The sequence below is a fragment of the Miscanthus floridulus genome, chromosome 3 (assembly GCF_019320115.1).
Source record: "Miscanthus floridulus cultivar M001 chromosome 3, ASM1932011v1, whole genome shotgun sequence".
NCBI classification, from domain to species: domain Eukaryota; kingdom Viridiplantae; phylum Streptophyta; class Magnoliopsida; order Poales; family Poaceae; genus Miscanthus; species Miscanthus floridulus.
Window position 1 is genome coordinate 95,591,729 of NC_089582.1, and position 13,701 is coordinate 95,605,429.

The 13,701-nt window shown below is 48.4% G+C and overlaps 1 pseudogene; it reads left to right on the forward strand.

Annotated features, from left to right (window-relative positions):
- Positions 1-13,701, forward strand: part of LOC136544078 (uncharacterized) — a 28,819-nt pseudogene continuing 15,118 nt past the window's right edge.

Genomic DNA, 13,701 nt, shown 5'->3' on the forward strand with positions numbered 1-13,701 from the left:
ATGGCCGAGACCATGCTCGACGCCAAGAAGACCTCGGCCGACCATCTGGAGATCCCAGAGCTCGAGGGTCCATACAAGAACGTCAAGTCCAAGGAGCACAAGGTGATCCAGCTAGTCGACGGTGATCCTAGCAGAACGGCCCTTATCGAGGCCAACCTAGATCCCAAATAGGAAGACGCGCTCGTTAGGTTCTTGAGGAGCAACGTGGATGTGTTCGCATGGAAACCTACTGACATGCCCGGTGTATCTTAGAACTTGATCGAGCACTCCTTGAATGTCAACGGCAAGGCCAAACCTATCAAGCAGAAGCTATGATGGTTCGCTCGCTACAAAAAGGAGGCGATTAGGGTAGAAGTTACATGGCTTCTGGCAGCTAGATTTATCAAAGAAGTGTATCATCTGGAGTGGTTAGCCAACTCGGTTCTTGTATGCAAAAAGAATAATGAATGGAGAATGTGCGTTGATTACACTGATCTCAACAAACACTGCCCTAAGGACCCCTTCGGCTTACCTCGCATAGACGAGGTCGTAGATTCAACCGTCGGTTGCGAGCTGCTTTCCTTTCTCGATTGCTACTTTGGTTATCACCAGATCGCTCTCAAAAAGGACGACCAGATCAAGACATCTTTTATCACGCCTTTCGGCGCCTACTGCTACATGACCATGTCGTTCGGGCTCAAGAACGCTGGGGCTACCTACCAACGGGCTATACAGGCTTGCCTCAACGACGAGATAAAAGACGGCCTCATCGAGGCTTATGTTGATGATATAGTTGTCAAAACCAAGGAAGCACATACCCTTGTTGACAACCTAGAACGCACCTTTGCAGCCCTTAACACATTCCAGTGGAAATTAAACCCAAGAAAGTGCGTCTTCGGTGTTCCTTCTGGCATACTACTTGGCAATGTCATCAGTCACGACGGCATACGCCCTAACCCAGAGAAAGTCAAAGCTGTCTTGGACATGAAGCCGCCCAAAAAGGTGAAGGATGTTCAGAAGCTTACCGGATGCATGGCCGCCCTCAGCTGTTTCATATCAAGATTAGGCGAGAAAGGATTACCGTTCTTTAAACTGCTCAAAGCATCCGAAAAGTTTGAGTGGTCGGAGGAAGCAGACGCTACCTTCACACAGCTAAAACAATACCTTACATCACCTCCGGTCCTCACTGCTCCCAGAGAAGACAAAACACTCCTGCTTTACATTGCGGCTACTAATCAAGTGGTCTCCATGGCCATGGTGGTCGAGCGTGACGAGCCCGGCCACGTCTACAAGGTACAGCGACCAATCTAAGTGAGGTACTCAATGAGTCTAAGACCAAGTACCCACAGATTCAGAAGTTGATCTACGCCATACTGATAACATCCTGAAAGTTGAAACACTACTTCGACGGATATCGTGTGGTGGTCATGACTGAGTACCCTCTGTGAGACATCATTAGCAACAAGGATGTGAACGGGTGCATCATTAAATGGGCAATGGAGCTATGCCCCTTCTCCTTGGAATTTGCAAGCCGTACTACAATCAAGTCTTAGGCACTCGTCGATTTCATCGTCGAGTGGACAGACTTAAGCATGCCTGCCTCTCCGAGATCCGACAAGTATTGGACAATGTACTTCGACGGCTCTCTCAACATTGATGGTGCGGGAGTAGGAGTCCTTTTCGTGTCACCATCCAAGGAGCAGCTCTGGTACGTTCTCAGGATTTATTTCCCAGCATCTAATAATGCCGCCGAGTATGAGGCATGCCTACATGGTTTGCGCATTGCGGTTGAGCTTGGCGTTAAACGTCTCTATGTCTATGGAGACTCGGCTCTAGTCATCAACCAACTCAACAAGGACTGGGATACGACAAGCGAAAAGATGGATGCATACTGCAAATCTATCAGAAAGCTAGAAGGTAGGTTCTATGGCATCGAGTACATACACGTGGTCCAAGACAAGAAACAAGCAGCGGATGCGCTGTCAAAGTTAGGATCATCCTGAGCCAAAATCCCACATGGCATATTTGTCCAAGACCTGCTCACGCTTTCCATCGAAGAGGAAGATTCCACGGCAGACAAGCCTCCCGACCAGTAATTGGTGGCTACGGTTCTGACGTCGAGCACCACCGAAACGCCTCCGACCACTCATGAGCCCGACTAGAGAATACCTATCATCAAGTACCTAACAGATGGCAGTGGCTACACTGATCGAACAGAAAACGAGCGTCTGATGTGTCACAGTAAGCAGTACCTGCTCGTCGATGGCAAGTTATGGCGCAAGAACGCAAAGGAGGAAATCTTGATGAAGTGTATAACCCAGGAGGATGGCGAACATCTCCTAGACCAAATCCACTCTGGCTCCTGCGGCAACCATGCGGCCTCAAGAACGCTGGTCGGTATGGCTTTCCGAGCAGGATTCTATTGGCCATCAGCAGTAGCCGATGTAGAGAAGCTAGTCCACCACTGTGAGGGTTGTCAGTTCTTCGCTAAGAGAATCCACGTACCAGCACATGAGATCTAGACAATACCAACCTCTTGGCCCTTCGCATGCTGGGGACTGGATATGATCAGGCCCTTCAAACCGGCTCCTGGGAAATTTACATGCATCTTCGTGCTGATCGACAAATTTTCTAAGTGGATAGAATACATGCCTCTGGTACAGACATCCTCAGAAAAGGCCATCACGTTCCTCGACCAGGTCATCCACCATTTCGGCATACCCAACAGCATCATCACTGATCTGGGTACTCAGTTCACCGGGAACGCTTTTTGGGACTTCTGCGATGAAAGCAGCATAGTAGTAAAATACATCTTGGTGGCGCACCCTAGAGCTAATGGACAAGTCAAGCGGGCAAATGGCATGATTTTGGACGCATTGAAGAAGAGGATGTACAGAGAAAATGACAAAGCTCCCAGAAGATGGCTCAAAGAGTTACCAGTCGTGGTCTGGGGCCTCAGAACTCAGCCCAGTCGTAACACCGATGTCTCACCATACTTTATGGTTTACGGCGCTGAGGCAGTCCTCCCAGCAGATATAGCTTTCAGATCAGCATGGGTAGAGAACTTCAACGAAGGCAGGGTCAATGAAGTACGGGAGCTAGAAGTGAATAGTGCAGAAGAGAAGCGGCTCGATTCTTGTGTATGTACAGCCAAATACCTTGCTGTTTTGCGCAGGTACTACAACAAGAACGTTAAAGAGCGGTTCTTCGTGGTCAGGGACCTGGTCCTGAAGTGGAAGACGAACTAGGCTGGTGTCCATAAACTCGCAACCCCATGGGAGGGGCCCTTCATGATCAAGGAAGTCACACGACCAACGTCTTATAGGTTAGCTCACCTAGACGGTACGGACGTACCAAACTCGTGGCACATCGACAAGCTTAGACGTTTCTATGCTTAACCACTGAGATATGTACTCCTTTTGTACTTTCGATTTACTTCAATAAAGCTATTATGATTTCTTCGACCACTCTAATGCGTCTCTTCAAATTTTATGGTTACTCTAACTTAGCCAGTAAAGGCCGACCACCATTCCTTCTATGGTTTTTGGAGCAGGCCCTGTCTTCGATTCCTCCCAACGCGTGCATGGGATCCGCTCTCTACATTACGGGTGATCGGCAGGTCCCCCCTGGTTTGACTTGTCCGTGTCTACATGTGCACAAGTCACACACCTCACACTCCGACCACATGGCAAACTAGGGCCGCACAAACTTTTCGGGATGACATGTCGAGCAAAATGGTACAACTAAATAGAACGTTAACATGTTCTAACTTAGTTACACCAAAATGAGTTTCAAGCTTAAATACATTTTATACAAAGCAAACAAGTTTATGATGATATATAGTTACATTATTACAAGCTTGCCTGAAGAGGCCCAAGTTTACAATAACACAACTATGTGCTTCTTCTATAGCTCTAAGCCTCTTACATTGGCTGGTCGGGGCGCACGGCACCTACTGCTCGCCGCTTTCGATATTCTACTCGAGTCTTGGGGACTCTTGTGCTGGTCGAGCTGAAGAGGATGGCCCCGCCAATGCCTGGCTGGTCGAGACTGCAGGCTTCGTTGGTTGGCTTGCAACTGATGGCGTTTCTAGCTGACTTGTCGATGGCATACCCTGTATAGGTGCTGTCCCACCTCCACACAGATTAATGTCGCCAATTATCTTTGATGAAAGGTCTAGCTAGGCCATCCCAAGCTCCTCAGCCTTGTCTGGGTCTACCTCTTTTGGGTACCTAGCCTCCAGGCGCTTGAGATCGATCAGGGGGTAGTGGGCACGCACCATGCTTAGCACATGTGCACCCATGTACTCACCCGCCTCCTTCACGAACTCTTGGAACCATTCCCATGCCTTTCGGCATCTCTCGACCATTCCGGGCTATGGCATCCTTGGCACTTCCTCTGTGAGCACCGGGTCGATAAGGTCGAGGACGGGTAAAATGCCAGTTGCCACCTCCTGGCACCGGTTCTTCCATGTATCCCGATCCTCGGTGGTCTCTAGGCATCGTGCCTTCCAGCCATCACGATCTTTCATCATAGCCTCTAGGTGTTTCTTGGCATTTACTTTTAAAACTGCAAAACATACAAAACATCAAAATGTAATGGCACGACAAGATAAGGCAGGCAATAGAATGAGCAAGGTGGTCTGGAACACTTACTTTTTAGTTCCTCCTTCATCTTAGTTGTGCGGTCCCGGAGTTGAGACTGGTCACGCGCCAGTTTTTCGTTGTCCTCCTTCAGGCGACCACACTCTGCGGTCACACGGCAATTCTCCTCTTGGAGGCGGGTTACTTCGGCTTCTAAGCCTACACTACAGCTGTCACTACCAATAATGCAACAACACGTGTCATGCACTTGCTGTGATAAAATGACAACTTACTTGTTTTTTCCTACTCTTTGTTACTGAGCTGGACGACTAGGTTCTGGTTTTTTGCATCTTGTTCTATCCTCTCCTGGTCGGTGGCTTCAAGTTGGCGGCGCAAGCGTTCCACCTCGGCCGCCAGTTCTCTATTATTTGTCGTGATTCCCTCAATCTAGTCGAAGCACCTCTTTCGGTACTTTGCGGTCTTCATCAAGTCCTGCACATAAACAAGCTAAGTCAGACAGTTCGACTAAATAGAAGGATCAAGTGGTCAAGCCAAACATACCTAGACTTCTATCACCAGACGTTTTGCCGCTCGTTCAACTTTTAGGGTCTCTTCGACCTCTGGGATTTCCTCATGCATAACCCACTTGTCGTTCCACTAGCGCAACACATATACATGTTGTCGTTTGTCTTAGGGATGGCCCAGGATCTCTTCTACTTTGTCCTCTTCGGCATCTTGTTTAGGAGGCGGCGCTGGTCTAGAGTTTGTAGGCTCTGCGACCACTATGGCTTTCCCACGAGCTGCGGCATCGGCAAGCGTGCTCTGTGCCACCTCCGGCTGCTGCTCCTTGGCTTGGTCTAGTCCCCTTGGCGCCAAAGTATCCCCCTCAGCAGGGTTAATGCTCAGAGCACTTGTCCTTGGCTCGGCTCTCTTCTCGACTAGCTGCTCGGGGACTGTCGTCTGGCCGCTCGTCTGTTGAGGTTCCGGTGGATTTTCTTCAACAGGTTTCTCCATAGCTGGCTGCTGGGTAGTTTTTTCCACCATTGCTGGCGAAGTCATGCCACACCCGACTAGCTGGTCGGGATTTTCGGTGGATGCCGACCTAATATATCAGAGATAAGTTCAGAAGACAATAGTATTCAATACAAATTGTAAGCTTACATCAAGGTTACAAATACTTACAGCTTGGAAGCACGGAATGACGTGGCGAAGGAGCGTCTCTTCGACCACGCTTGCTCCACGTGCTCCACGGGTTCCACCGGGTCTTTTCCCATGACCAGTACCGGCGCTGGGGTTTGGTGCTCGACCCCTTCTCCGCTTGTCCTCTATGTTGCAGTGGTCGGTGATGTGATCCCTGCTGGCACAGAGGAGCCACCCTGCTCCATCGACTCCATTTGTCTCCTCCTCTTTCGAGGGACGAGTCAGAAGATGTCCGCATCCTCTATTTCATCGTCTAAAAGAGGGAAGATGGCCTGATGACATTTGTTGGCCGCTGGCTGCTTGCCAGCAGCCCTGGCCGTTGCCTCTTCTCCAACCCCGAGTATGGCCTAGTCGACGTCTTCGGCCCTAGCACTGGTCTAGGCGGTTGGGCCAGCAACTTGCAGCCAATCCACACAAGGGGGTGGAGACACGAACACTGCTGCCCTATCACGACCATTACTCTGGGAAATATAAAGACGACAACACAGTCAATTTTTTGTTCCAACATAACTCTACAGCTACAAGGAAGCATAATTTACCTTTGGGGGAGGTCGGGCCAGCTTGAAGGCGTGCTCGATGTCGCTTAACCTGATGTAATTGGGATCGGCTAGGTTGAATAGCTCCCCAATCCTGGCCTTGACTTCGATCTTGTCGAGCGCCTCTTTTCTGGTCCTCGTTGGATCTGCGCTCCCCTGGTATTCGTAGCCAGGATATACCCTCTTCTGGCAGGGCTGGATCCTTTGGCTGATGAAGTTCCCGACCATGCTTGGACCATCTAGCTTCCCCCACAAGATCATCCCGAGCAGTTCTGCGATCTGTTCCAAGTGCTCGGGCTTCTCCGACCAGCTGTTCTTCTTCTCTGGAATCAACCCCACGTCGCACAGGGTGATCGTGTTCGGCTCTTCATGGATGTAGAACCACTTCTTGTAACATTCGTCCAGTGATGTGTTCCAAGGGCAGTGCAAGTACTAGGCCTTCATCCTGTCACACAGATTGAGGTATACGCCTCTGGCTATCTTTGAGCCACCGCTCCCTTTCTTTCGTAGACAAAATAGATGGTGAAAGAGGTCGAAATGGGGCTGGAAGCCACCATAGGCTTCACAAAGATGGATGAAGGTGGAGACAAGAAGAATCGAGTTGGGATGTAGATTGCAAATCCCAATCTCGTAGTACAAACAGAGCCCCTGAAGGAAAGGGTGCACTGGAACCCCAAAACCCCGCTTGAAGAAATCCTCGAAAACCATAATCTCACCTAGTTGTGGATCAGGGTAGCTTTCTCCTTCTGGCGCGCGCCATCCCACGAGTGCTTTGTTGTGGAGCACTCCCATGGCGACAAGGTCTTCGATGGTCTGCTCGTTGCTCCTTGACTTCAACCACTCCTTCGCCATGACTTCGGCTTTCTTCTAGGCGTCTTTCTTCGCCATTAATCCGTCCTTGCTAAAGGGGTGGATGCGGTGGAGGGGTGATTGGCGATGATTTTGGAGGAATAGGGTTCGGCAATAGGAAGAAGAAGGCTATGGCGGCGAATGATAATGGGGATCGGTAAAAAGTAACTTACCAGTTCTATATTATAAATAACCAAGAGCTCTATCATTTCATCCGCCCGAGATTCTTGGGAGACGTGTGCACGCGCCGTAGATGGTTGTTTTCACAACCTCGAGATCTACGCCAATAAACGCGCCCCTTTGTTACCAGTGTACGCGCCTCTTCGATGATAGTGTGAGAGGGCCCACACTGACGCACCTCCTTACAAGTGCCAAGCGACTGTTTGCCATTAAGAGCAAGAAGACAGTGTGATGTGCTATACCCATCTACTTTTTTGACTAGACGTGTCAGATTGGACTTGACAGAGTAAGGAAATAAATAAATACACCAAATAATAGTACAAGAGGCGTTCATTTTTTCGCTGCATGTCCTGTGCTCAAGGATGGACCAGACCACGGTCATGCTCGAGGACTGCCCCGACCACTACAACGCTCGGGGACTGACCAGACCACGGTCGTGCTCGAGGACTGCCTCGACCACTACAACGCTCGAGGACTGCCCAGACCACTGCCATGCTCGGGGACTACTCCGACCACTGCCGTGCTTGGGGACTGCCCCGACCACTGCTCGGAGATCGCTCTCCTCGGCTACATATGATTTGTACTCACATATAGTTGAGAGACATTTATTTAGATCTTACTACAAGGCTCATACTTTGCCTTCTAGTAAGCTCGGGGACTACATCGGTACGATGCACCTGCCGGTGCATCTCGTGTCGCCTGCACGACGATTGGATTCTTAACTTCAGTGGAAATTATTTTTTAGACCCTGGCACCACGTGCCTGCATCACCTATTACCAGGCTCGGGGACTAAGTGGGAACACTTCACCTTGCAGTGAATGTGTTTATTTAATCGATCCCTATGCTTTGACTGATTGTAAGGATTACTATCGTGCTCGGGAACTGTCCCGACCACTGCTCGGAGATCGTTCTCCTCGGCTACATGCGATTTGTACTCACATACAGTTGAGAGACATTTATTTAGACCTTACTACAAGGCTCATACTTCGCCTTCCAGCAAGCCCAGGGACTACATCGGTACGATGCACCTGCCGGTGCATCTCGTATTGCCTGTACGAAATTGGGTTCTCAACTTAACTGGGAATTCTTTTTAGACCCTGGCACCACGTGCCTATATCACCTACTACCAGGCTCGGGGACTAAGTGGACACACTTCACCATGCGGTGAATGTTGTTTTTCGACCCCTACGCCTCTGATGATCAAGGATGCTACGCTTTAAGATTCACTTACATTTCTTTTCAGAAATACAAGTGGGCACACTTCACAGGATGGAAATCTTTTTCTTTTTTCTTAAGAGCACCATACATTCTTTGGACAACCTACTTCTTCAGCGACAACGGTGGTTAGAGACGTCAAGGACTCAAGCCTTACTTGTCGGAGAAGGTTAAAATGGCATGTCGCAGCATAATACATGGTGCTCGGGGACTAGCTGTGGGGGTATTAACCCCTATATCCTTACGACTAGGCTTGGGCCGGCCCGGATCTATGGGTCCGGTCCACCAAAAGACGACATGCAGCTCGGACAACCTGTTCGGAGTCCCACGTAAGGAGTCATGGCAGATTTGGCGATCAAGCAAGATCCTGGTCGGTTAGAATAGGAATCCTTATCCGGCCACATATGGCAATTGTAACTGGCTAGGATTAGTTTCCAGATCTATAACCCTGCCCCCCGAACTATATAAGGCGGGCAGGGGACCCCTCTAAAAAACATCTCTCATTGACATACAGCAATACAATCAAACGCAGGACGTAGGTATTACGCCTTCTTGGCGGCCGAACCTGGATAAAACCTCGTGTCTGTCTTGCGTCACCGTCTTGTTTGTGGCTTGCGCATCTATCTACCGACAATCTACTATATTGGGCATACCCCTAGGTAGACTGCCGACCATATTTCGTCGACAGTACCCACAAGACAAGACATGGGCCATACCATCAAAGGTGGCCTAGCCCATAAGATCAAGGCATGCACTGCAAGGCTACAAGAAGATGTGATTTATTGTATAATACCAAATAGGATATTTTCCCTGTAACCCTACCCCTCCAAACTATATAAGGAGAGGCAGGGGTCCTCTAGACGAGATATATTGAATCTGATATTCAATACAATCCACCAAAGACATAGGACGTAGGGTATTATGTCGATCAGATGGCCGGAACCTGTCTAAATCGCTTGCCTCTACGCTTGTGTTGCCATCCGGCTCCTATTACGCGTATCTCCACCGATTCATCTACTACCATGGGCATACCCCTCGGTAGACTGCCGACCAGATTTTGTCGACGGAGAAGGAGGGAGAGGCCAAGAACCCAATGACAGCTACAAGCGTTCCATGATGTGCTGTTAGATTGTGAGCTAGTAGATAGGGGGTACACTGGTGACCTCTTCACTTGGCGCAGAGGGAATATTCGGGAATGACTAGATAGGGCTGTTGCGAACTCCCTATGGTCAGACCTGCACTCTTATGCAACCTTAATTAACAGTGAGATGACACGGTCTGATCACTGGCCAATTATGATGGACTTGTCTTATATCTGATCGTCATGGAGGAAGGGATAGAAAGAAACGGTTTGAAGCTCGATGGCTATAAGAAGATATCGTTGAGGAAATGATAAGAGCAGCATGGGCTAGAGCCTCAGCTAGAGGCGAGGGGACATCGTTCGGAGATAAAGGTGAGGGAGGTTCATGAAGATTGCACAAATGGGATAAAGAAGTTTTGAAAAATCTAGTGAAATGTATGTCTGATCTTAAAAGGGACCTAGAGAGATTATAGAGGGGGCTGGTGACTGATGCAAACATGGCTTCCCAAAAAGAATCATGGTTCACTTGGAACTTATGTTAGAGCAGGAGGAAATTTATTGGACCCAGCGAGCAAGAGCTAATTGGCTGAGAAGTGGCGACCATAACACCAGTTTCTTTCATAATTATGCCATATTACTAAGGAAGATCAGGAATAGAGCATGACTTCCTTTGTAACTAGATCCTACTTGACCTATATTCGGGGAGTGGACTACAAAGGACTCAATAGAGTGTCACACTCACGATCTACCATATGGCCTGGAATATAGGGTGTATACATAGGTAAACAACGTATAAGCACCATGCTTACACAATGTCGACCACTCACCCCATGTACTTTAGAGTGAGCACTATACAAACTTATGCTTGAACATAAAGACAATCTAGCTATACTAAGCATATAATCAAAGTAAGCTATGGACATGATAACTAGGAACATGAATAATATTAAGAATAATGTCATCACAAATGTTGCAAACATATAGAATATGAAAGATACAAGAGCGGATACAAGGAGCTATACCAAGCCATGCTCTTGACAAGATCAGGAATCCAAGTGAAGCTTGCCTCCCTCTAAATCTAACCTAACAAGCTATGTCCTAAATATGGTGGAGCTCTGAGGTTCTTCTCTTCTGATTAGGGTTTTATCTCTTGAATGAATGAGGATTCTCGCTTGGGGGTGGTAGGGGCTAGTATATATAGGTGGAACCATCAATCTTGAGCCCTTGGATCAAACCGACTTAAAAGAACGGCGTAGATGCAATTCTTAAGGTAGTGGAGAACTGATGTCACAAAGTGAGGTTGACATGTGGGCCCCCTAGGCCAGCCTATAGGTGGGGGCCGGCCTGCTTCAGTGGTTTGCCTTCTGGTGTCTTCTAGAGTCTTCTGGTGTAAGTTTCGTCATAGATAAGTGCGATTAATTCTGATGTTTGGTTCCACCTTGACGGTTTTCTAGATAAACCCTGCTGAAAACATAGATTCACCAAAACTCATGGAATTTATTAGTTTAAAACCCATAAACCTATGTTGGTGATCATATTCATGCATCATTTATTCAAGTTATATTGATGGTTTATGATGGTTGTTAACTACCATCAATACACGTCCTAGCAACAATCTGGTTACATTAGTGGAGGAGCTTATTAATGCAGTGACTAAGGCATGGGATGTGGAAACCTACTGACATGCCCGGTGTATCTTAGAACTTGATCGAGCACTCCTTGAATGTCAACGGCAAGGCCAAACCTATCAAGCAGAAGCTATGATGGTTCGCTCGCTACAAAAAGGAGGCGATTAGGGTAGAAGTTACATGGCTTCTGGCAGCTAGATTTATCAAAGAAGTGTATCATCTGGAGTGGTTAGCCAACTCGGTTCTTGTATGCAAAAAGAATAATGAATGGAGAATGTGCGTTGATTACACTGATCTCAACAAACACTGCCCTAAGGACCCCTTCGGCTTACCTCGCATAGACGAGGTCGTAGATTCAACCGTCGGTTGCGAGCTGCTTTCCTTTCTCGATTGCTACTTTGGTTATCACCAGATCGCTCTCAAAAAGGACGACCAGATCAAGACATCTTTTATCACGCCTTTCGGCGCCTACTGCTACATGACCATGTCGTTCGGGCTCAAGAACGCTGGGGCTACCTACCAACGGGCTATACAGGCTTGCCTCAACGACGAGATAAAAGACGGCCTCATCGAGGCTTATGTTGATGATATAGTTGTCAAAACCAAGGAAGCACATACCCTTGTTGACAACCTAGAACGCACCTTTGCAGCCCTTAACACATTCCAGTGGAAATTAAACCCAAGAAAGTGCGTCTTCGGTGTTCCTTCTGGCATACTACTTGGCAATGTCATCAGTCACGACGGCATACGCCCTAACCCAGAGAAAGTCAAAGCTGTCTTGGACATGAAGCCGCCCAAAAAGGTGAAGGATGTTCAGAAGCTTACCGGATGCATGGCCGCCCTCAGCTGTTTCATATCAAGATTAGGCGAGAAAGGATTACCGTTCTTTAAACTGCTCAAAGCATCCGAAAAGTTTGAGTGGTCGGAGGAAGCAGACGCTACCTTCACACAGCTAAAACAATACCTTACATCACCTCCGGTCCTCACTGCTCCCAGAGAAGACAAAACACTCCTGCTTTACATTGCGGCTACTAATCAAGTGGTCTCCATGGCCATGGTGGTCGAGCGTGACGAGCCCGGCCACGTCTACAAGGTACAGCGACCAATCTAAGTGAGGTACTCAATGAGTCTAAGACCAAGTACCCACAGATTCAGAAGTTGATCTACGCCATACTGATAACATCCTGAAAGTTGAAACACTACTTCGACGGATATCGTGTGGTGGTCATGACTGAGTACCCTCTGTGAGACATCATTAGCAACAAGGATGTGAACGGGTGCATCATTAAATGGGCAATGGAGCTATGCCCCTTCTCCTTGGAATTTGCAAGCCGTACTACAATCAAGTCTTAGGCACTCGTCGATTTCATCGTCGAGTGGACAGACTTAAGCATGCCTGCCTCTCCGAGATCCGACAAGTATTGGACAATGTACTTCGACGGCTCTCTCAACATTGATGGTGCGGGAGTAGGAGTCCTTTTCGTGTCACCATCCAAGGAGCAGCTCTGGTACGTTCTCAGGATTTATTTCCCAGCATCTAATAATGCCGCCGAGTATGAGGCATGCCTACATGGTTTGCGCATTGCGGTTGAGCTTGGCGTTAAACGTCTCTATGTCTATGGAGACTCGGCTCTAGTCATCAACCAACTCAACAAGGACTGGGATACGACAAGCGAAAAGATGGATGCATACTGCAAATCTATCAGAAAGCTAGAAGGTAGGTTCTATGGCATCGAGTACATACACGTGGTCCAAGACAAGAAACAAGCAGCGGATGCGCTGTCAAAGTTAGGATCATCCTGAGCCAAAATCCCACATGGCATATTTGTCCAAGACCTGCTCACGCTTTCCATCGAAGAGGAAGATTCCACGGCAGACAAGCCTCCCGACCAGTAATTGGTGGCTACGGTTCTGACGTCGAGCACCACCGAAACGCCTCCGACCACTCATGAGCCCGACTAGAGAATACCTATCATCAAGTACCTAACAGATGGCAGTGGCTACACTGATCGAACAGAAAACGAGCGTCTGATGTGTCACAGTAAGCAGTACCTGCTCGTCGATGGCAAGTTATGGCGCAAGAACGCAAAGGAGGAAATCTTGATGAAGTGTATAACCCAGGAGGATGGCGAACATCTCCTAGACCAAATCCACTCTGGCTCCTGCGGCAACCATGCGGCCTCAAGAACGCTGGTCGGTATGGCTTTCCGAGCAGGATTCTATTGGCCATCAGCAGTAGCCGATGTAGAGAAGCTAGTCCACCACTGTGAGGGTTGTCAGTTCTTCGCTAAGAGAATCCACGTACCAGCACATGAGATCTAGACAATACCAACCTCTTGGCCCTTCGCATGCTGGGGACTGGATATGATCAGGCCCTTCAAACCGGCTCCTGGGAAATTTACATGCATCTTCGTGCTGATCGACAAATTTTCTAAGTGGATAGAATACA